The 25,585-nt window shown below is 44.2% G+C and overlaps 1 long non-coding RNA gene across 2 annotated transcripts in view; it reads left to right on the forward strand.

Moving 5' to 3' along the window:
• The window catches only part of LOC110257327, a 33,155-nt gene that overhangs the window by 2,117 nt on the left and 5,453 nt on the right, over positions 1–25,585 (forward strand). The window contains exons 3-5 of one of the 2 annotated variants that reach the window (XR_002339801.1): positions 21,957–22,090; positions 22,563–22,702; positions 24,981–25,121. This is a non-coding gene — a long non-coding RNA (uncharacterized LOC110257327). The remainder of the gene's footprint in view (positions 1–21,956; positions 22,091–22,562; positions 22,703–24,980; positions 25,122–25,585) is intronic. The other variant, XR_002339802.1, reaches the window with a different exon arrangement.

Raw genomic sequence — 25,585 nt, forward strand, 5'->3', positions numbered from 1 at the left:
AAAATGCAAATTCTAGGGTCCCGCTCCACACTCACTGCGGCAGGAACTCCAGGAGATGCTGGTGCTCCCTTGTGTTAGAGAAATGCTGCCCTAAAAACTGTCAGCGAGCCAAGGTATTGCAATCGTGAAATAAAAAATGTGTTTTAAAAAGAATATTCTGAAAGTTCCTGTCGTGGCGCAGTGGTTAACGACCCCAACTAGGATCCATGAGGATGTGGGCTCAGTCCCTGGCCTCACTCAGTGGGTTAAGGATCGGCATTGCCATGAGCTGTGGTGTAGGTGCAGATGCCGCTCGGATCCGGCATTGCTGTGGCTCTGGCATGGGCCAGCAGCTGTAGCTCTGATTTGACCCCTGGCCTGGGAACTTCCATATGCTGCAGGTGCAGCCCTAAAAAGCAAAAGATAAATAACTTAAAATTAAAAAAGAATATTCTGAGAAAAAAATTGAAGGATGAATTTTGTATTTTAAAATTAAAATTTTAAATTAAATTAAAAGCATAATTTCAAGTATAATAACAGAAATTAAGAGCGAAATAAAAGAAGATAAGGATGAGGAAGTGTGTTTATTTTTTTATCCATAAGTATTTATTGAGTATCTTTGTGCCAGGCTCTGGGAATGAAACAGTGAACAAAATAGACAAAAATCCGTGCTCTTGTGAAGCTTATGTTTTAGTGGGAGGAGACAGACAACGAAATAACTAAGAATAATATACATATCATGTCTGTAGGTGTATCTGTTGTAGAGAAAAAAATAAATCAGGAAAGTGGAGGAGGGAGTCTGGGGGCAGAGGGAAAGGCTTGCGCCCTTTTGAAATAGACAAGGAAGGTCTCATGGAGAAGACGAAATGCAAACAAGGACCCAAAGTAGGTGAAGAAACAGGCCACGTGGACTTCTCTGGGGAGAACCTTCTGGGCAGAGGGCATAGCCTCTGCTAAGGCCCTGGGGCAGGAGTGTGTGTGCCTTGCCTGTTTGAAGAGTGGCAAGGAGGTCAATGTGGCTGGAGCCGAGGGAGCCAGGGAAAGAGAAGTAGATTAAGACAGGGTGACAACAAATGGGGAAGAGTGTATGGTGCTCTGTGAGCCACTTTCAGGGCTTTGGCTTTTATCTTGAGAAAAATGGGAAGATCCTGGAAGAGCTTGCACAGAGGAGTGCTATGATCTGATTGGGATTTAAAAGGATGCTTTGGGAATTCCCTGTGTGGCACAGTGGGTTAATGATCCATCTTGTCTCTGTGGCATTGATGGTTTGATCCCTGGCCCAGCCTAGTGGGTTAGGGATGTGGCATTGCCACAGCTGTGGCTCAGATTCCATCCCTGGCCTGAGAGCAGGTGCAGCCAAAAAAGGAAAAAAAATTAACTTTTTTAAAAAATAAAAGATGAGAGTTCCTGTTGTGGCACAGTGGAAGTGAATCCTACTAGTATACATGAGATTCCTGGTCTCGCTCAGTGGGTTAAGGATCCGGCGTTGCCAAGAGCTGTGGTGATAAGTTGCAGACTCGGCTCAGATCCTGCATTGCTGTGGCTGTGGTATAGGCCGGCAGCTGTAGCTCTGATTCAGCCCCTAGCCTGGGAACTTCCATATGCCTCAGGTTCAACCCTAAAAAGAAAAAAAAAAAAAAAGACAAGAAAAGCACACTTTGTCTATCGGGGTGATATAGACAAGAACAGAAACATGGAGACCCGTTGGGAGGCCGTTGCAGTAGCCAGGAGAAGATTGTGATGGCTTGACAAGAGGGCTAGCAGTGAAGGCAGTTAGTTTCTAAATTATTTTTATAATAAGTTGGAGATGCTGATGAACAGGAAGTGGAGTGTGAAACAGAGAAGACAAGTGCTTTGGCCTGAGCACCGGGAAAGACAAAGTTTCCTTTGACTAGATTTGAAAGAGTGGCAGCAGCAGGTGTTGTGCAGAGCAAGGGGAGCCTGTTGAGTGGGGAGCATGGTTAGACACTCAAAGGAAGAGGTCAGGTGGGCATTGGGATGGTTGTGGGGAGGAGAGGGGCCCAGCCTAGAGATAAAAATGTGGCTGTTGTCAGCATTTTGGTGGTAGTTAAGCAGAGACACTAGATGAGCTCACCAAGGAAGTAAGTGCAAGTAAAGATGAGAGGAAGCCTGAACATCAGTTCCAGGTGAGGACAGAAAGATGATTGGGAGCAAGCAAAAGGAAGCATAAAGGCATGGGCCCTGAGCTAGCAGGAAAATCAGGAGTGGTGCTGTTCCGAAAGCCAAGTGGATGAAGTTTTGCAAGGATGGTGGGGACTACCGATGTCAGAACTACTAATTAAGTTACATAGAAAGAGGTCTGAAAACTGATCATTGAACTAGCAAAGTGACCATTGATGGGGTTTGAAAGAGTAGCTTGGGACTTCTGGGAGTTTGATCCCTGGCCTTGCTCAGGTTAAGCATCCGGCCTTGCCATGAGCTGTGGTGTAGGTTGCCGACGAGGCTCGGATCCTGAATTGCTATGCCTGTGGTGGAGTCCAGCAGCTGTAGCTCCGATTAGACCCCTAGCCTGGTAACTTCCATGTGCCGCAGATGCAGCCCTAAGAACAAAACAAAACCAAAAAAAAAAAAAAAATGAGCAGCTTTGTCTGGGTGGTGGGAGTGAAACCAACTCTATTTGGAGAGAGTTCTTGGTTAATACTGTTTATCTGTATCCTGGCCCAACACCCCCCACACACACCCCATACCACCCCCGCTTATCTATTCTCACCCAGTGCCCCTGCACCCTAAATTATTTGGAAGCAAATTCTAGTTATCTTCTTAAGGGGAAAAAATGAAGAGAACGGTGATGTAGCCTTTTGTATAAGAAGAAGCGAACATCTGTCTACTGATTTTATGTCATATGAGTCCTGCTCGCTTTCTTCTTTTTCTTTCCATCTCTTCTTTCATGATCCCTTGAATCCCTGAACCATTTCCTTCATGCCGTATGACAGATGGGGTACATGCAGTCCAGAGGCAATTAGTTCAGGGAGATGGGAACAAAAAATCAGTCCCCTTATCTCAAGGTGGGACCAGCTCTCTGATGCAACTTGTACTCCAGAGCTCCCCATGGGATTCAGGCCGAAGCTAGTCTCTGGCAGAGACTGCAGCCTCACTTAACCTTCCCCTTTTTCTTCCCTTCTGCTTCCCTCACACCCCTTTTCCTGAGAACACGCCCTCCGTAGATCGCATGTTTAAGAAACCATGTCTCAGCTTCTCATTCTAGGCATGAGGCATTACCCTCATTTTACAGATGAGGAAACTGGGCTTTATGAAGGTTAAAAACACGACTTGAGGTCACGTGGCTGAGCAGCACTGAAGCCAGAAGTCTAGCAATCACTTACTTAACCATCTCGCCACACCCGCCACTCCCCAGCACCTGCAGTTCGTGAAGCAGGAGAGTGGGGAATGCCATCAAAGGGCAGAGCCCATGCAGAAGAAGCTGAGCAGATCCTTCCCCAGGTCGTGGGGTGAAAAACTGGTTTCCAGCTTCCCAGAGCCCTGGACACATGACTGTGACATGACCCCTTGGGGCTTAACCTCCCGAAACCTCTGCTTCCTCCTCTCTCAGCTAGAAGAGGGTCAATGGGTGTCAGAGCTTTTGGTGCCCTGGAGATCAGTAAACCTGTGCAGGAGGTGGTCCTCATTACTGTCACTGTCCACACTGAGGGACAGACCTGGAGGGCAGATCTGGTTAGATGGGGGACCTTGCCTGCTTCGCCTCTCTGGGTTCTTCATTCAGGGGTTGGGGTTGTTCAGCCTCACGAGGACAGGAAGGGGCAGGAGGGCCTACAAATACCTTTTAAAGGAAGGAGAATTCCTGTCCCCAGTGTCTCGGAGGAACCCCAGGAAAAGCGAAGAATGATAGGAAGAACTCAGATTCACTGAGTGCTTGCTGTGTGCTTTAAATTCATTTATTCCCCTCAAACCCTAGGTCGTTATTTTTAATCCCACATAACAGATGAAACTGAGGCAAGGAGACAGAAAAGCCATGCCCGAAGCCACATGAGATTTAAGTGATAAAGCCAGGAGTCTAGCTCAGGATAACTCCAGAGCTCATGTTCTTTAAAAAAACATTGAGTTGAAACCTAATTTTTTTTTTAATAAATTAAGTTCATACTCACGCTTTGTGAGTCTAGGCATCTTGCTTCTTCCTTCCTCTCCCCTTCTTTTATCAACACGTATCTGTTCCTTCCTGCTTCTCCTTTAGTTGTTTCTTTTCCTTCCTGTTTGCTTTTTTTTCTTCTTTTTACATCCCTAAGCATAAAGAGAAGGAGAGATTCTTCCATCAAGCCTCCTTTAACTCCGTAGATTATCACAGCTAGAAAGCCCCGCTCAGGTCAGTGAGTCCAACCTCTCATCCTTAGCGGAGAAACTGAGGCCTGGAGAGGAGGAGCCATGCACCCAGAGTCACACACGCCATGTGTCTCTCAGGTCTGGCTTCCAAAGCCTTGGCTCTGGCATCACACAGAAGTTACAAAGTAGCGCACGTAGAATGAGCACATTTGGTTAAGGAAAAAAACCCCAAAAATCCAGAGAGAACAACACAGTCTCTGTATACACATCTGAATTTCATGAAGAAAGTATGATATAAAAATATTAATAAAGTTCTGTTTCATATACAGAATTTAGAGTGTTTAGAATCCCACCCACATTTAAAGTTTCCTGAGGTCTCCCATAATAGCCTGACTAGTGCTCAAGAGAATGAACTGTAAGCTATGCTTCCCCTGGGCTGAGACACAAAAGTGCCTGCCCACCTTTGTCAGACGCCAGAGAAAAATGCCATTGTTCACATGGAACTTCGGTGGGTGGTTAGAGTAGTTTTTTTTTTTTTTAGCTCTAGTAGCATAATTGAAAATATTCTATCAGCCCAAACAGTATAATGCAATAATTCATTAGGTGGCACAAGTGCCAAAACGTTAACTTTTAAAAATCCTTAATTTTGGAATGGAAATTAGAAGAGATAAATTGCCATAAAGAAAGCTAAACACCATCATGATATGACATGCTCGTAACTAAGGAGACTGCATCCTGTACAGTAAACTAGTAACACAGTTGAAATGAAAAGCAACCATTAAAGCCAGGACCCCACTAAGGGAGCAAACAGCAGCTCAGATACTAGAAGAGCTGGTGCCAGATCCACACACTATAATGTGCCTCTGAGCCAAGCTCTTGTGACTTCATGACTAGAAAGGAGGTAATGATGATACAGTGTTTTACCACTAGTATTTTTGTAGTAAACAGTATGTTTAAAGTTTTGTTGTTGTTTTTTTTTCTAAGTGTTGCAAAGAGATTTATGCACTCTAAAGGCCCAAAGAAAAATTTTGCGAGCTGTCCAAAAGCCCAACCAGAGGAGTTCTCACTGTGGCACGATGGGTTAAGAATCTGACTGCAGCAGCATGGGTCGCTGCAGAGGCATGAGTTTGGTGCCTGGACTGGTGTAATGGGTTAAAGGATCTGGCATTGCCACAGCTGCGGTGTAGGTCACAGCTGTGGCCCATATTCAGTCTTTGATGTGGGAACTTCCATATATCACAAATGTGGCCATTAAAAAACAAGTCTATAAAGAAAAGCCCAACCAAAAAAATCCAATGGAACTGCTCTGCCACCAACACCAACACTCTGATGCCTGAGAGAGTGTGTAAACTATGGGGAATTCTGCAAGGACACAAAACTGGAGGGCACATGTGAAAAGATGCCAAAGGATGTCTGACATCCTGAATTAACTGCACGCAGGAGCATCAGGGCATATGTGTGAGAAACCAGGTACACTCCTGAGAGTCAAATACCACGCACACAGGAGCACATCAAAAGAACAGGCTTTCAAACATATTATTTTGCTTTAGTGTAAGGAAGACCTTCCCAATGATGTGTGTTGGTCAATGGGATACCATGAATGGGTTATAGAGGTGCTGAGATATTGGTACTTTTGCCTCATGGAGCAGCCAGGTAGGTGCTAAAGTGGCTGGAACTTCTGAGACAATTACTTCTGATCATGAGCAGGCTTATTCTTTTATCTTGAGGATCTATAAAATGCTATCTTTTTCCACATATGCTATAATATAAAAAAAGATTGGGAAACATTGGATCAGTAGGGTGTTTGCATACTTTTTTGTTCAAGTTCACTTTTGAGAACAACAGGATCTGAATTAATATTTACAGCAGAACACCTGGCACGTAGTGGGACTGTTCCAGGTAAACTGGGATGTATGGTAGAGTCGGCAGAAGAATGGCCCTCAAGTATGTCCAGGTCCTAATCCCCACAGCCTGTAAATACATTACCTTAGATGGCAAAGAGACTTTGCTGATGTGATTGAGTTAAAGATCTTGAGAGAGGAGATTATCCTAGATTATCCACATGGGCCTAATGTGATTACAAGGGTTCTTATAGGAGGGAAGCAGGAAGATGGGAGAAGAGAGATGCTACTCTACAAGCTTTGAAGATGGGGAAAGGAGCTACAAGCTAAGGGAGTGTGGCAGGCCTTTAGAAGCTGGAAAAGCAAGAAGTGGATTCTCCTTAGAGCCTCCAGAATGCATCCCTGCCAACATCTTGATTTTAGGACTTCTGACCTCTAGGACTTTAACAAATTTGTGTTGTTTCAGTCCACAGGATTTGTAGTAATTTGCTATAGCAGCAATAGGAAATCAACACAAATAGTACTTATAATTTATAAGATGTTTATCTTTGTGCTTTTATTATTTTATTTTATTTTATTTTTATTTTTATTTTTAGGGCCATACCTGTGGCATATGGAAGTTCCTCAGCTAGGGATCAAATTGGAGCTATAGCTGCAGGCCTATGCTACAGTCACAGCAATTCAGGATCCAAGCTTTATCTGCGACCTACCGCACAGCTTGCAGCAACCTGGATCCTTAACCCACTGAGCAAGGCCAGGGATCAAACCCGCATCCTCATGGACACTATGTGGGGTTCTTAACCCACTGAGCCACAATGGGAACTCCAATGAGAGTTGCAACAGGTTCTCTCTTGTTGTTGTTGCTTTCTTTTTTGCCATTCTGGTAGTATGTGGAAGTTTCTGGGCCAGGGATCAAACCTGAACCACACAGTAGCAATCAGAGCCACAGCAGCGAAAACATAGGACCCTTAACCTGCTAGATTAGGCCATCAAAGAACTCCCACTTATATAATTTTAAAAGGTATAGAGATGAGTGAAAAAAAACTAAAACAGTGAAGTAATTATATTGAGAGGAGTGGGGGAGGTTTAACAAGTATATATTTTTGTCTAACATTATGTTGATTAGTTGAGAAATATTAAAGTATATTTTACAGAGAGATGGAAAACTTCAGAATTAAAACAACAAAAAAAAATTTTTTTGTCTTTTTAGGGCCGCACCCATGGCATATGAAGGTTCCCAGGCTAGGGGTCAAATTGGAGCTATAGCTGCAGGCCTGTGCCACAGCCACAGCAATGCCAGATCCTTAACCCACTGAGCGAGGCCAGGGATCGAACCTACAACCTCATGGTTCCTAGTTGGATTCGTTTCCACTGTGCCGCAACGGGAACTCCAAAAAAATTTTTTTAAATATATAATGAAATTCATTAAGAAAAAAATTTTTAATAAAAGATAGAATGAAGAGACAGGATGGTGAAGTAGAAGGACTTGAGCTCACTTCCTCTTGCAAAAACACCAAAAATCACAACTAACTGCTAAACAACCATTGACAAAATAGATTGGAAGCTACCAAAACAGATATCCTACACCAAAGAGAGAGAAGCCACAACGAGATAGTGGAAGGGCCTCTTTCGTGATATAAGGAAATCCCATACCCACTGAATGAGCAACCCACAGACTGGAAAAAACTGTATTGTAGAGGCTCTCCCATAGGAGTGAGACTTGGAAACCACATCAGAGTCCCCAGCAGAGGTTCTGGCATCAAGAAGAGGAGCCCCCAGAGCATTTGGCATTGAAGACCAGTAGTGCTTGAGTGCAGAAGCTCTGTAGGACTGGGGGAAACAGAAACCCCACACTTGGAGGGCACATACAAGGTTTCATATGCACTGGGTCCCAGGGCAAAGCAGGGCCTCCATAAAAATATGGACCAGACCTGCCTGTGGATTTTAGAGGGTCTCCTGGAGAGGCAGGGGTTGACTGTGGCTCACTGTGGGGAAAGGACACTGGAAGCAGAGGTCTCAGAGAATAATCATCAGCATGAGCTCCCCTGGAGTCTTCCATTTTGGAAAAAATCTGGCCCCACTCAGCATTGTACAGGCATCAATGCTGAGAAGCTCCAGGCCAAACAACAAACAGAGTGGAAACACAGTCCCACCCATCAGCAGACCAGCTGCCTAAAGTCCTCCATAGGCTCATAACCACCTCTAATCACACTCCTCCACCCAGCTCCACCCACCAGGATGCAGGCACCAGTCCCTCCCATCAGGAAGACGGTGCAAGCCCTTGGACTGGCTTCACTCACCAGGGAGGTTACAATCCTGCAGCCTGCAAAAAGTAGAGCACAAACATAGAAAGCTAGACAAAGTGAAATGTCAGAAAAATGAAGAATGCTGCAAATGGTGGAAGAAGACAAAACCCCAGAAGAACAACTAAGTGAAGTGGATATAGGCAGCCTACATGAAAACAGTTTCAGAGTAATGGTAGTAAGGATGATCCAAGATCTTGAGGGGGAAATAGAGGCAAAGATCAAGAAATTAAAAGAAACGTTTAATGAAGAAATAGAAGATTTAGAGAACAAACAGAGAACAGATGAATAATAACGGAAGTGAAAAATACACTGGAAGGAATCAATAGCGGAATACATGAGGCAGAAGAATGAATAAGTGAGATGGAAGAAAGACTGGTGGAAATCACTGATGCAGAACAGAATAAAGGAAAAAGAATAAAAAGAAATGAGGGAAGTCTAAGAGACCTCGAAAGAGAAGAGAGAGAGAAAGGGCGAGAGATAATAGATAAAAACTTACTTAATATGGTAAAGGAAACACTCAAGAGCAGGAAGCAGTGAGTCCCATATAGTTCCTCCAAGGAAGAACACCATGAGACACAAACTAATCAAAATGACCAAAATTAAAGACAGAAAATATTGAAAGCAACTAGGTAAAAGGAACAAATAATGTACAAGGGATGCCCCATAAGGTTATCAGCTGATTTTTCAGCAGAAACTCTGTGGGCCAGAAGGGAGTGGCATGATGTATTTAAAGTGATGAAAGGGAAGAACCTGCTATGAAGAATACTCTACCCAGCAAGGCTCTCATTGAGGTTCAATATAGAAATCAAAAGCTTTACATCAAGCAAAAGCTAAGAGAATTCAGCACCACCAAAACAGCTTTACAACAAATTCTAAAGGAACTTCTCTAGGCAGAAAAGCAAAGACATAAGAAAATTACAAATGAGAAGGCTCACTGGTAAAAACATAGTAAAGGTAAGAAATCATCCACATACAAATATTATATCAACAAGAGTAATCATGAGGTGAATATGATTGTAGGATTTGGAAAGGCATTTGAAATTAAGAGTGCAACTGTGATTTTAAAAATTCCAACAAACAAAAGCAAAGGACCAGAAGGCTTCACAGGCAAATTCTATCAAACATTCAGAGAAGAATTAACACCTATCCTTCTGAAACTATTCCAAAAACTTGCAGAGGAAGGAATACTCACAAGCTCATTCTATGAGGCCACCATCACCCTGATAGCAAAACCAGGCAAAGATATTACAGAAAAAGTAAAGAAGTAAAGCTGTCACTATTTGCAGATGACATGATACTATACATAGAAAATCCTAAAGATGCTATCAGAAAACTTCTAGAGCTTATCAATGGATTTAGTGAAGTTGCAGGATACAAAGTTAATGAGCAGAAATCTGTTACATTTCTATACACTAACAATGAAAGATCATAAAGAGAAATTAAAGAAACAATCCTATTTACCATAACATCAAAAAGAAAAAAAATATCTAGGAATAGACCTACCTAAGGAGGCGAAAGACCTGTACTCTGATGCTGTTGAAAAAAATCACAAAGATGGAAAGATATACCATGTTCTTGGATTGGAAGAATCAGTATTGTCAAAATGACTGTGCTATCCAAGATAATCTGCAGATTCAGTGCAACACTAACCAAATTACCAATGGCATTCTCACAGAATTAGAACCAAAAAATTTTTAATTTGTATGGAGACACAGAAAACCTCAAATAGCCAAAACAATCCTGAGAAAGAGAAACAGAGCTGGAGGAATCAGGCTCTTTGACTTCAGACTATACTACACAGCTACAGCCATCAAACAATATGGTATTGGCATAAAAACAGAAATATAGATCAATAGAACAGGATAGAAAGCCTAGAAATAAGCCTAATATATGACAAAGGAAGCAAGAGTATACAATAGAGAAAAGTCTTTTCAATAAGTGGTGCTGAGAAAACTGCACAGCTGCATGTAAAAGAATGAAATTAATTACAATGAAATTAGTACTCTCTAATACTATACACAAAAATAAACTCAAAATAGATTAACAATCTAAACATAAGGCTGGATACTATAAAATTCTTAGAGGAAAACACAGCAATATCTTAGCAATATCTCTTCAGATCCATCTCCTAGAGTAATGAAAATAAAAACAATAATAAACAAATGGGACCTAATTAAACTTAAAAGCTTTTGCACAGCAAAGGAAACCATAGAAAAATGAGAAGACAACCCACAGAATAGGAGAAAATATTTGCAAATGAAGCAACTGACAAGGGATTAATCTCAAAAATATACAAATAATTCATGCAGCTCAATAACAAAAAATAATAAAAGGTAGCCAAAAAGCACATGAAAGGATGTTCAAGATCACTAATTATTAGAGAAATGCAAATCAAAACCACTATGAGGTATCACTTTATACCAGTCAGAAAACATCTATAAATTATAATAAATGCTGGAGAGGGTGTAAAGAAAAGGGTACCCTCCTACACTGTTGTTGGGAATGTAAATTTGTACAAACTCTATGGGAAACAGTATGGAGTTTCCTCAGAAAACTAAATACAGGGAGTTTCCTGGTGGTGCAGCAGGTTAAGGATCCAGTGTGGTCACTGCAGCATTGTCAACCTGCATCACTGCTGTGATGCAGGATGGATCCCTGGCCTGGGAACTTTGGCAGGCATGCCACCCACCAAAAAAAAAAAAAAAAAAAAAAAAAAAAACATTATAAATAGAACTGCCGCAGTTCCCGTCGTGGCGCAGTGGTTAACGAATCCGACTAGGAACCATGAGGTGGCAGGTTTGGTCCCTGCCCTTGCTCAGTGGGTTAACGATCCGGCGTTGCCGTGAGCTGTGGTGTAGGTTGCAGACGCGGCTCGGATCCCACGCTGCTGTGGCTCTGGCGTAGGCCGGTGGCTACAGCTCCGATTGGACCCCTAGCCTGGGAACCTCCATATGCCGCGGGAGCGGCCCAAGAAATAGCAACAACAACAAAAAAGACAAAAAGACAAAAAAAAAAAAAAAAAAATAGAACTGCCATATGATCCAGTGCTCCCACTCCTGGGCATACATCTGGAGAAAACCATAATTCAAAAAGATACATGTACCCTAATGTTCACTGACAGAGGAATGGATAAAGAAGATGTGGTACATACATACAATGGAATATTACCCAACTGTAACAAAGAATGAAATAAAATAATGCCGTTTGCAGCAACATGGATGGACCTAGAGATTATCATACTAAGTGAGGTAAGTCATAGAGAGAAAGACAAACATCAAATGATATCACTTATATGTGGAATCTTAAAAAACGATACAGGAGTTCCCGTCGTGGCGCAGTGGTTAACGAATCCGACTAGGAACCATGAGGTTGCGGGTTCGGTCCCTGCCCTTGCTCAGCGGGTTAACGATCCGGCGTTGCCGTGAGCTGTGGTGTAGGTTGCAGACGCGGCTCGGATCCCGCGTTGCTGTGGCTCTGGCGTAGGCTGGTGGCTCCAGCTCCGATTCAACCCCTAGCCTGGGAACCTCCATATGCCGCGGGAGCGGCCCAAGAAATAGCAACAACGACAAAAGACCAAAAAAATAAAAATAAATAAATAAAAATAAAGGCAGCATCTTACTGTAAAAGTTTAAAAAAAAAAAAAAAAAAAAACGATACAAATGAACTTATTTACAAAACAGAAACAGACCAACAGACTTCAAAAACAAACTTACGGTTACCAAAGGGGACAAGTGGAAGTAGGGATGGATTAGGGGTTTGGGATTGGCATATGCAATGTGTAATATATAGAATGGATGGTCAGTAGGACCCTGCTGTTTAGCACAGGGAACTCTACCCAATATTCTGTGATAACCTATGTGGGAAAAGATCTGAGAAAGAATGGATGTGTGTATGTTTATAACTGAATCATTTTGTTGTGCAGCAGGAATGATCACAGTATTGTATATCAACTATACTTCAATAAAACTTTAAAAAATGATGGAGTTCCCATTGTGGCTCAGTGGGTTAAGAACCAGACTAGTTTGGTTCCATGAGGATGTGGGTTTGATTCCTATTCTCACTCAGTGGGTTAAGGATCTGGCTCCGCTGCAACTTGTGGTGTAGGTCGCAGGTGTGACTCGGATCCCACATTGCTGCAGCTGTGGTGTAGGCTGGCAACAGCCGCTCCAATTCAGCCCCTAGCCCGGGAACTTCCACATGCCACAGATGCAGCCCTGAAAAGAAAAACAAAACAAACAAAAACTTTAAAAATGAAAAAAAATTAATTTTAGAAAGATAGCCCCAGAAGGAGGAATGGAGAGGGTCCAATAAGGAAACTCTAGCTTTTTTAACCAAAATCCTTTGGTTTTAGAAAATTAAGAGGTTAACTATGGGAATCATTTTTAAAATGTGAATATTAATTTTTAAAGTAAGATTGTGTAGTGAAAACCCTCCAAGAGCTTACTGGGCTTAGGTTCTCAAAGAAGTAGCCTCTGATCTACCTGAAACCAGCTTCCAGCTTCTGCCTCACCCTCAGACCCTCCCCTAATCTCTTACTCAGCCAACACCTTCCTTGATCTCAAGCTCAACACAAGACAGCACCAGCTGATAGGTCCTCCTGAAATAAGGCCGGAGAAGGCAGCGTTGAATGAGGAATGTTCCCAGGACTGGGCCCACCCCTCTAAGAGATCTGGAGGGAAATCACTAAGCCCCATCTGTAGGGCAGGCAGACCTCAGGATTACCTCACAATGGCAACAAAGGACCTGGGAAAGCTTAGCAGAGAGAGGGGGCCCCCTGTTGCCACTGAAAAAAAACACATCGATGTAGGAGCCCAAAGGGAAGGGTGAGGCTATCCTTGCCAGGTATTTACAAGTCCCTTCCACCTGAGTTTGAGTTTCTGATCAATGACACTAGGAGGGGAGGAAATTCAGCTCCCAGATCTTTCAGTGATGTGAGTTCTTTTCCCTGCTTGAGCCACATTCCTCCCTCCAAAGGTGAGCAGATGGCCCCCCAGTCAGCCACAGAATCATTATATGCCAAACTTTGGAGTTTCTTTGAGACAGTCTGCTATGACCCATTCCTTTTATATATGAGAAGCTGAGTCTCAGAAGCACAGAGGCATTTGCTCAAAGTCATACTTGGTAAGAAGTGTGAGAACTTCTGGATTCTCCTCTGACCCCCTCTCACTTCTACCCTAGGGTTCTGCGATCACAATTTGCCATATGATGGTGTAGAGTGGTTCCTATTATGCAAATAAATTGTGTCTGCGTTTTTGTTTTTGTTTTCGTTTTTTGTCTTTTTGCCATTTCTTGGGCCACTCCCATGGCATATGGAGGTTCCCAGGCTAGGGGTGGAATTGGAGCTGTAGCCACCATCCTACGCCAGAGCCACAGCAACGCGGGATCCGAGCCACATTTGCAACCTACACCACAGCTTACAGCAACGCCAGATCCTTAACCCACTGAGCAAGGCCAGGGATCGAACCCACAACCTCATGTTCCTACTCAGATTCATTAACCACTGCGCCACGATGGGAACTCCCGCGTTGTTTTTTTAAATACAGTGTAAGATGCCATTATGGAAAAAACTTAACAACCATATAAAAAAGTTCCACGGTTATATTAGTTTCCTATTTGTATGTAATAAATTACCGCAAACTTAGTAGCTTAAAATAACATACATGGTTCCCTCAGATGCAGGTCAGATCTTGCATTGCTGTGGCTGTGGCATAGGCCAGCAGCTGCAGCTCTGATTGCAACCCCTAGCCTGGGAACCTCCATATGTTGAGAGTGTGGCCCTAAAAAGGAAAAAAAAAATGACACATTTATTGCCTCACAGTTTCTATAGGTTAGGAGTTCAGGCGCGGCTTAACTGGGCCTTATGCTTGTAGGCGCTGGGTTGCAGTCTCATCTGGAGGCAATAGTCCTCCAAGCTCACTCAGGTTTTTGGCACAATAAATTCTCTTGCTGTTGTAGGACTGAGGCCTCCCAACTTGGCCACTCCTTTAAAGCCAATTAGACCTTGAAGTCTCTAGAGCCTGCTCTTAAAACAGAATTTTATATGACATAATGCAGTCATGAAAGTAACATCCCATCATCTTTGCCACATTCTACTAGCTAGAAGTAGGCACAGGGCCCACCCACACTCAAGAGGAGGAAATAAACAAGGGCATAAATACCATGAGGTGGCATAGGAGGTGGCATCTTAGTGTCTACCCAGCACGATGGGGGAAATTCTAAGTATAAAACGGACTGAAATTTCTACTCCTGTCAAGACCAGTGAGAAGAGGGCTAAGGTTCAGCCATTGAATTTGGCAACGGGAGGCATCATTGCCCTTGGCAAGAGCAGTTTCAGTGATGTAACAAGGATCAAAGTCGACTGAGGTAGATACAAGGGAATGGAAAATGAGAAACTGGAGAGAGGAAACAGAGACAACTTTCTAAAGGAGGATGCCATGAAAGGGAGCAGAGAGGTGAGATCAAAGGTACTGTGCTGGGCATTCCTGTTGTGGCTCGGGGTTAAGAACCCAACATAGTGTCTGTGAGGATGCAGATTCGATCCCTGGCCTCGATCAGTGGGTTAAGGATCTAGCATTGCCTCAAGCTGTGATGTAGATCACAGATGCAACTTGGATCGGGCATTGCTGTGGCTGGTTTAGACCAGCAGCTGCAGCTCTGATTCAACCCCTGGCCTAGGAACTTCCATATGCCACAGGTACGGCTGTAAAAATAGAAAAATAACTACTAAAGAAAGAAATAAAGGTACTGTGGTGTGTTTGTATGTTCATGGGAATGATTCCGTAGAAGGGGAACGTTTGATGCGGTACGAGAGAGGGAAGGATCATAGCAGGAGGAAGGCTCTTGAGTAGGTAGGAGAAAGAGGATGAGATCCAGTGCACAAGATCAAGGGACTTAATACAGGATGAGGCTGGCTCAGCTCTTTCTGTGGAAAAGCAGCCTAGTCTATGGATTCAGATACAGGTCAGTGGGTAGATTTAGCGGCTAGGTGATAAGGAACTTCTTTTCTCGTTGCTCCTATTTTCTCAGTGAAATAAGAAAAATGTCATCAGTGGACAGTGAAAAGGGAGAGTAATGGACATTTGATTCAGGAGGAGAGAGAGGAAATAGTGCCTTGAAGAGTGAAAAGGCAGCGTCCATAAGACAAGGAGTAGATTTGCCCAGCAGTGCTAGGACCCACCTGAGGCTGTGTTCATAAATTTAAAATGTGGCCAGATGGCAAATCTGCCTGTTGTTCTCCAACCACATACAACTGCTGGAGTGTAGTCTCCAAGTGGAGCCAAAGGGGCATCCAGTCCGTGTTGCGGCTAGAAAGGTGGACACCACACAGAGGAGGGACAGAAGGGATGATGAGAGTTTGTGCAGTGAGTGACCAAACACTGGGTCAAAAGGGGAATGAAGCAGAGTTCCCATCGTGGCTCAGCGGTAAAAAATCCGACTAGTGTCCATGAGGTTGCGAGTTTGATCTCTGGCCTCGCTCAGTGGGTTGAGGATCTGGCGTTGCTGTGAGCTGTGGTGTTGGTCACAAAGGCAGCTCAGATCTGGCTTTGCTGTGGCTGTGGCGTAGGCTGTCAGCTACAGCTCCTAGCCTGGGAACCTCCATATGCAGCAGGTGCAGCCCTAAAAAGACAAGAAAAGGGCGGGGGAGGAAGCTCTAAGAGGCAAAGAACAGTAGACATGTAACAGAGTAGCATCGGTAGACTGGAGACCCTAATGAGGTCAAAGATCTGGTAGAGTCTGCAAACGAGCAGCTCTGAGGTGGTTCAGTGGGAGCACTCAGAGAATGAGATGCTTGGAATAGAGATTTTGAAAGTGGGGTGTGATGGTGGAAGTGTGTGATTTGGGGTACTCTGCAAACATCTTTACTCACCCTTATTGGCCCTGTTAGTTGTGGACCAGCCTGAGCAGGAAGACCTAGGTCCAAGGCACCTGGGACCAAAGTGTAGGATGTGGGCACTGGAGGCCCTTCAACTCCACCGGCTTTAGCAGCCAGGGTTGAGAAGCTAGAAGGGTCATGTAAGCTCAAAGGAGGAGGGGCCAGGCTAAGGAGGCCCCAGGAGAGTATAAGATGGCTTATGACCCTGAGTAGTACACAGTGACTCAAATTCAGATGGATCCTGTGTGTACATCCTAGAAGAGCAGTCCATTCATTAAGAAGCCAGCATCCCATTCATGTATTCATTCATTCATCCACTTACTGAACAAGTATCAACTGGGTGCTCGCTATAGACCAGGCATCATGCCAGGTGTTAGGGAGAAAAGGGTGAATAAAATAGGCATGATCCCTGGATGGAGTTTCACAACGTAGCAGTAGAGACAAAAAATAAATGATAAAATGAGTAAATGTATAAATATGAATTAGGGTAACTACAGAGTGGTAGGAAAGACCTGTCTGAGGAGGTGAAGTTTAAGCCAAGATCTGAAGGACAAGAGCAAAAGGATTGAAGAGGCGTGGAATAGGATCAGCCAAAGGCGTGGTGTGGGAGGAGCTCCGAGTCCCCCAGAAGCTGGCAGAGCCCCCGAGTGAGGAGGAAGAGATGCAGAAGGAGAGAAGGGAAGGGTGAGCGGGAGCCAATCCTGTGCCAGCACGTTATCCCAAGAGCAGAGGAAAGCCCCTGCGGATCATAAGCAGAGGAAGGGCGTGGTATAACCAATATCTTTTAAAAGGTCACTCTTGTTCTGTGTGGATCCTAGATTGGAGGGCCAAGAGAAGAAGCAGATTCATTCCATGGGAGAAAGGATGGCCAATCCTGAGCAGAATGTCAAGTCAGAATTTGCAGAAGGCGGCTTCCTTCTCCAAGCAGATGAGACTGGGCCGTGGATAATAGGATAGGGAGGCCAAAGCATGCCCTTGGCTCAATAACTGCCTGGGCAGAGAGGTTCTGCCTGGAAACATACTTGAACACAGGTTAAAAGAGCCTGCCAGGACATTCTTGCCTCTTCTTGAGCAGCAGGAAGCTTGCAGCTTCCACAAGGCTTCTTACCCATAGTTGCAGATAGCAAGGGCTTTCTGGCAAGAGCGGTGAGGCAGGAGTTACCACCACCAGCACAATGGATGGCCCCATATTCTCTCTGCCTTCCCTCTTTTTATAACAAATAAACTTCTCCTCCCGACACCCAGGTGCAAGTATGTTCCTCCTCCTGATTGTGGACCTGCTGGGATTCTGCTGCGTGTTCCTCATGTTTGTGGTAAACAGGTAGGGCAGAGCCCTGGAGCAGAAATGCAAGGTGGCAGGAGATATCTCAGCTTGAGCTTTGAGCAGCTTCCTCCAAACCAACCAAGTTAGTGAAACCTGAACAATTCAGCTTTTCCGTTGGAACCTCCAGATCCTTATCTCAAAGCAACGACTGATAAAAGGAGCATACCCTTTCTGCTTGAGAATCTTCAAGGTCTCCCGACCAGATGGACCCAGGATATATTCTAATCTGGCTCATAAGACTCTGGGGGACCTGACCCCCACCTGCCCTCCAGCCCCATCTTCTACATCTCTTCTGTATGTGTCCTGTGCTCCAAAACATCTTTCTACTGCTCCCACACGTCTTGTCTTTCCTACCACTGAGCCCTTCCTTCTGCGGTTCTTCCCACACGCAGTGTCTTCTCTCCTCCACTCTCTCTCTGAATATCTAAATTACACCCTGTTTACCTGCCCACCTCCTCTAGGTATCTCTCCCTGATCCACACAACAGAATCACTACTTTATTTTTCCCTTCGCAATTCAGCCCTATTTTTAAAAATTCATGTATTTGCATATGCACATAAAATAATCAAGTTTTTCAAACGATGGCATTGATCTGCCACTTATTTTTTTTTTCTTGCTTACTAATAGGTCATGAACTCATTGTACCTGATCTTTTTTTTTTTGTCTTTTGTTGTTGTTGTTGTTGCTATTTCTTGGGCCGCTCCCGCGGCATATGGAGGTTCCCAGGCTAGGGGTTGAATCGGAGCTGTAGCCACCGGCCTACGCCAGAGCCACAGCAACGTGGGATCCGAGCCACGTCTGCAACCTACACCACAGCTCACGGCAACGCCGGATCGTTAACCCACTGAGCAAGGGCAGGGACCGAACCCGCAACCTCATGGTTCCTAGTTGGATTCGTTAACCACTGCGCCACGACGGGAACTCCCTCTTGCCTTCAGTTTTACTCACTCAAGAGGCACAGAAACTCCCCCCAGACATCCACCAGGTGTGGGATCAGTTAAGGCTTGAAATGTGGATGTGAGTACTAGCTTTGCATCTCACAAACTGTGTGAATCGGCTTTTAGAGCAGGCTGTTGTGGTAAAAAACAAACTACTGGTGAGAACCCAGTGATTCTTAGAGAGGTAGCACAAGGAATTTGGCATTTAAGTATGGACTCTAGAGCAACGGTTCTCGACTGGGGGTGACTGCCCCCAAGGAGACATTTGGCAAAGTCTGGAGACATTTTAGGTTGTACCAGGTAGGAAGGATGTGCTGCTGGCAACCCGTCAATAGAAACCAGGATGCAGCTAGACATTCGGCATGCAGGACAGCCCCAGTTGTCAATGGTGCCAAAGCTGAGAAACCCTGCTCCAGAGAGAGCCAAGCTACCTGGATTTTACTTACAGCTCCACCACTTCAAAACTTGGCAAATCCCCATACTTTTTTGTGGCTCAGTTTTCCCATCTGGAAAATGGGGCTAATACTAGTGTCTCTCTCTCTCTCCTAAGGCTGTTATGAGGCTCACACAGATTAATAGATGTAAAGCACTTAGGCCACTGCCTGGCATATAGTAAGTTCTCCCTAAATGTCAGCTGTTATCTCCCCTAGACCTGATTAAGCTTTAAGAATCACCTTGAAGCCTATCTGATAACAGATTCCTAGACTCTGCCTTCATTTTACTGGATGTGAGTCTTTGCAATTGGGAATCCAGGAATCTAGGGGTTTTGGAGTTCCCCAGCTGATTGTGAGGATCAGCCAAGTTTGGGGGTGACTGCTCTGAAGTGTCGCTCTGCAGCATGTGATCTTCAGACCATCAGCATCAGCAGCAAGTCAGAACAGCGCCACCCAAACTCCAATGTGCATACACACCACCTGGGGGCCTTGTTAGGATTCAGGTTCTGATCCAGGAATCTGGGTGGTGCCTGAGAGCCCGCTTTCCTAACAAGCCCCGAGTGAGGCCAATGCTGCTGGTCCTCTGGCCACACTTTGAGGCAGAGAGCCTCAAAACACTTTATACATGCATGTCCTGGTTTCCAAGCCCTCAGTCATGCTCCTGGACCCAGAGCCTGTCCAATGCCAAAGGGGTGAGCTGAAACAGCTGCCGATGTTTCTCCTTCTCAAGAGCCAACAGCAACGTAAGGAAAGGACCCTGCGTGTGACCTCTGGGGATAGCCTCTATCTCCTGAAGCCTGAGCACCGTGGAAACCCCCCAGAGAAGGTCATCCATTCACCACTCTCCTGGCTAGGAAGGTGCCTCTCGGTTCCCAGAAAGAATTAGAACCTTCAGAGGCTCCTGGAGTCCCTTTTGGTATAAATAAGCTGGAGGTCACGTTGTTTGCAGTGGAGTCTTAGTGGGATTTCCTCTCATGGCTGGTACGTCTTGAAGGGCATTGCTCTTGAGTGTCAGTCCCCACCAACCTCCTGAATTCTGTTTTTAGAGAGTCAGGGATAGGACTGCCCCTGGAAGTCCTTTAATTCAGTGGTTTTTCAGTGTGTCTCCATGCCTCTGGTGGTGTGTGCGATGCACTTAGTGGGGAGATAGGTAATGTTTGTTTACTTTCTTCATCATGTGTTTGTGTTAATATGTTCTATTCATGGCAACTTAGAATTTAACTGTAATACTGCTTTTTATATTTAATTTTAAAATATTGCCTTGTTGAGAAAAATATCAGTAGAACACATATATGATAAATGACAAGTTTTAGACATGCTGTTTGAGTTCAGCTCCCTTGTTTTATAGAAGGAGAAAGTTAAGCAAGAAAAGCCCTAAGCCTTGATTTTCTTCTTCTTAATAATAATCCCTTCTTTGTAGTATTGTGGTGAAAATTAAACGGTGCATTTAAAGCGTTTTGCACATTGGCTGGTCCATCATACAGACCTAAGAACCTCACGTTTTCTGTGTTAGATGGGGAACCTTATTAATGTGATCACTGTTAGTCTCTCTGAGCCTCAGGCTCCCTGTCTATAAAATGAAGGCGTCTGATGACAGGGCTAAGCACCTCTGGCCATCCAGCTCCCTCATCCTCTAACCTGCCAGAGAAAATATCTGAAAGAATGATGCATGTTGAACAAATCTTCTCTTTTCAGTGGGACTCACTTTACCCATCTATAAAATGGGAGGAGTAAAAACTTCTATGACAATCCCTGCCAACAAGTCAACCTACTTAAACACCATGGTGTCCCTATTAAAAAGCTATTTATTTTTGGTATGCTCTTACTTGACACATTTGGGTGCTAGAGCTATTCTAATCCAGCAGGAGAAAAATTATTGGAAAAAAGTCAGCACTGAATGTATGTGCTTACATCCACCCACAGATAATGAAAACAAGGGCTAGAAAAGCGATGTAGCTTTAAGTGCATAAGGCTGTTAAATTCAAAAGCCAAGGCTTAAGCCCTCATGTCCCAGCTTGCACACCAAATTTCCCCTCTCACTTGCTCCTTCTTGTCTTCTTTTTCCTTCAGACAGGTTCCTTTTCAGTTCTCCTTTTTCAGAAGTGTGTCTAGGTCCTCCCACCACCAATTCCCTCACTGATCCATACACACACACACACACACACACACACACACACACACACACACACATATACACACGAGCAAGGCTGCCTGAACCATTATTCGGAGCTGATGCCCAACAGTTTCACTCTGAGACACAAAATTACAGATCACAGACAGCTAGAGCTGGAATGAAGGATGAGCATATAGAGAGTTTCCTAGACAACTAATACCACAAATAAAGACACACAAATAAGGATACTCGGCTAAGTATCACCCTCAATTTCCCCAAGTCCTGGTGCCAGTAAATCTATGTTCCTTTTCCATCCTTTGGACAGAAACTATGTCATGTTTTGGTTTATAATAGCCTCGCTCCTCTCCCTCTACACAAAAGGAATCCAAAATCATACTGCAGCAGGCACACCTGTGCTGCTAGGTCATCTTCAAGACCTAAAATTAGAGATGGTGTTCCCCCGCCCCGGGTGGTCAAATCCCAGACGCACAAGTCCTGCCAAGGTACCAGCTTATCCATTTTACCAGTAATTTTCTGTAACGGCAGTCACCATCATTATCATCCACGGGCCACGGAGCTGCTTGGAAGCAGAGCCTTTCCTGAGCATGAAAGAGGATACTTGACTACACATGACTGGACTAGAAAGCCCCTAAGGTCTTTTTAGTAATTGATATTATTGTAATTCAGTTGGGTTTTGTACCTGGTTACACCATCATATGTTGGAGTTTTTTTCCTCTATCAAGCTTTCTGACGACTGAAAAGAACGAATGAATGTAGAATGATAAACAGTGGCTCAATGGGGTCTCCACATAAATGGGGACCACAGAGTAATTATGGCCCCTCCGCTCACAGGTTTTGCCTCTGAAAACAAGATATGGGACCATGCCCAGTTTCCGCTCATCCTATACGGGAGAATGTTGGTGATCAGCGCCCTATATATAAGGCTCCAGGCCTTGGTCTACTTCACGTCTGGGGCCACCACCCAGGTAAGTATCACCCTCTATTTCCCCAAGTGGTGGCCAGAAGGATGATGTGCTGAGTGGGACTGGCTTCCCCTCATCAGAGGAGAGTAGCAAAGACATGATTGAGAATTCAGTCTTCCACGGATATAAGAGATGACAGGAAACTGCACCATGAAAAAAAGTCAGCTGGATAACTCATGAGACCTGGCTTTTGTCCAATGTGGCCATTACTTCTCCTCTGTTCTGGGCAAGATATTTCTCCTCTCATTCTTCCCATCTACCAAACAAAGGGACTAGGTGAAATGATTTCTAAGAGCCCTGCCAGCTTTGATTGATGTTTAGTAGGTCTCTTTCCTTTGCAAGTGACTGAAATCCAATCTAAACTGGCCTAGGTTTTAAAACAAAAAGAAGTCCGTGCATATAGCTAACTTTGGGCATAGCTAGAGCCAGCTAGTCAAGTGGTATCCCCAGGTCTCCGTCTCTCTCCATCTCTCAGGTTTGTTTTTCTGCATGGACTTTCTTCAAGGACCCTCTTCACATACAGTTTGCTGTGGGTTTACAGTAAACCCATTGGGTTTACTGGAGCATATGACTGCCAGCACCCCTTGGACAGGCCTTTCTCTCATCAGGCCCAAGGTAAAGAGTTTCTCTATTTCAGAAGGTCTATTAAATCCTTGGAATTAATGCTGATAGCCCCAGCTAGAGTCATGTTTCATTCTGAACCAGTACTGTGGCTGGTAGGTAAAACAGGCTGATTGTCTGGGCCTGGATTACACCCCTTGCTGGAGTGGTGGTGGGGGGATCCTGAACCTAGTGGACTGAGAGTGGGGGCAAAGTGATTCGTGTTAACTGAGGGAGAGATAGTTGCTTGCCGAGACCAGCTCAGCTGTGAAACTTAAGAAAAAGTTAACATAAACCAAGACACATAGACATTTATCTTAAGTAAAGGTGGGAACCGGGGGCTCAAGGTCTCAGGGACCAAGAGCGCTGCCTCAAGAAACCACACTGCTTTTATTGTGCTCTTTGGGATTACGTCAAGTGAGGAGGGGGTTGTAGGTGCAGGATGTAGTTCTTTTATTATTTTAATTCGTTATTATTATTATTTTTTTTTTTTTGTCTTTTTGCTATTTCTTGGGCCGCTCCCACGGCATATGGAGTTTCCCAGGCTAGGGGTCTAATCGGAGCTGTAGCTGCCAGCCTATGCCAGAGCCACAGCAATGAGGGATCCGAGCCGCGTCTGCAACCTACACCACAGCTCACGGCAACGCCGGATCGTTAACCCACTGAGCAAGGCCAGGGATCGAACCTGCAACCTCATGGTTCCTAGGCGGATTCGTTAACCACTGCACCACGACGGGAACTCCCGTTATTATTTTTTAATAGTTATTTCCCCAATATAATTTTTTTCCTACTGTACAGCATGGTAAATATATGCCCCTAATATAGGAGCACCCAGATACCTACAACAAATACTAACATACATAAAAGGAGAAATCAATGGGAATACAATATAGTAGGAGACTTTAACACCCCACTCACAACAATGGACAGATCCTCTAGACATAAAATCAGTAAGGCAACGGAGATCCTAAAGGACACAATAGAAAAGTTAGACCTAATTGATATTTTTAGGACATTACATCCCAAAAAAAATCAGAATATACATTCTTCTCAAGTGCACATGGAACATCCTCAGGAATTGATCACATACTGGGGCACAAAGTTAACCTCAACAATTTAAGAATATAGAAATTATTTAAAGTATCTCCTCTGACCACAATGGCATGAAACTAGAAATCAACCACAGGAAAAGCAATGAGAAAAAAACTTACTACATGGAGACTGAACAATATGCTACTAAAAAGCCAATGGGTCAATGGGAAATTAAGAAGGAAATTAAAAAAATACCTCAAGACAAATGATAGTGAAGACACATCCACTCAAAATCAATGGGATGCTGCAAAAGCAGTGCTCAGAGGGAAATTCATAGCAATACAAGCCTTCCTCAAAAAAGAAGAAAAATCTCAAGTCGACAACCCAACACCTAAATTAATTAGAAAAAGAAGAACAAACAAAATATTTTATTATTTTAAAAGTCACATAGCTGGTAGCTGGATAAGCTTTTATTCTGACCTTTAGGCATTTAATAATCATTAGCACTGAGGAAGCTTGGCATCAGCTATCTATGCAAAGCATCTGGAGAATCATCATTGTGCATCTGCAGATGGCATGCCTATCTGCGGCAACCTGGCATGACTATGTTTGCACCCCGTTCTCCTTGCTGATACATATTCTGCTAATGACCCTTCATAACCCCCCTGGGGCCTTGAGGCTCCTCTTTCTCTTATTTTAACAGGACATATCATGCTGTGCAAATAGTTTGCCTATCTGCACAGGTCCGGCATGCCTAGACCAACACATTATGACCTCATTCAGCTGACCACATGAATAACTTATGCCTTTAGGTCTTTGTTCTTAATCTTAAGTTATTTACTAGCACTGTGACTGTTTTTCAAGCAGGAATATAGGGTAAAGGTAAAGCAGGACAAGATGGGGTTTTTAACACAGAAAGTAGAAAGAGAGAGGCTAAGAAAAGATTGTAGAAATATGTCGCCCAACAGTTGCCAGGTCAGTTAATAGACCAACTGAGGTCTGTTAGAGCACGTAGCAATTATAGTCAAACCTCAGGATCACAGATTGTTTAATATTATTCCTGCAACTTCTTGGTAAGCCTGGCAAGGTTTGGGACTCATTGAAAAGGATGCTAAGTGGGGTATCACTATAGGGTAGCTAGCAGCTTCTCCCTTCTTCCCACCTGTCTTGACTTTGCAAAAATGCTCAGGGCTTCAAGCCCATGGGCCCCCTCTTGTATTCTGCTTCCAGTTTTAGACCCTTATATTAACATCTTCACCAGGAACCTTCTCTGTGTCTGTGCACGGGATGAATACACTGAAAGCGTTTGGTCCTTTAACGTGGTTGCAGCAAGCTTCCCGTGATGACCTACTGCCGAGAGCTGTCTGCCTGGGACCAGGAGCTGGTGTGAGCATCCCATGAGGTAAGGTGATGAAAGTGCTTTCCAAGCTCTGCGAATGTGGTTGAGTGGTGATTGCTTTTAATTTTGCCAGGCCCGTGGGGAAGTCCATGTGGCCTCATACTGCTGTGATCACAATGCCTATGGTCAGGACATATTCCACCTGCTCCTTCACATCCTTCACGTCACTAACCAGGAGGGCGAGGGTAACAGAAGTCTGCAGCATGGAGAAGCTGCGTCTCTGAGCCCTTACAAAATGCCTAGTGTGGTTTCTGAAGTCAGTCAGACCTAAAGCTAAGTCCTTCCTCCCCACTTGCTAGCTGTATGACCTTGGGAGTATTACTTAACCTGTCAAAAGCTCAGCTTCCTCACCTGTAAAGTGGGGGTACCTGCTTAACATGGATGAACCTGGAGAGTATTATGTGAAGTAAGTCAGAGAAAGAAAATATTTTGTTTGTTTCTTTGTCTGTTTTGTTTTGTTTGCCTTT

The sequence above is a fragment of the Sus scrofa genome, chromosome 16 (assembly GCF_000003025.6).
Source record: "Sus scrofa isolate TJ Tabasco breed Duroc chromosome 16, Sscrofa11.1, whole genome shotgun sequence".
Classification (NCBI taxonomy): domain Eukaryota; kingdom Metazoa; phylum Chordata; class Mammalia; order Artiodactyla; family Suidae; genus Sus; species Sus scrofa.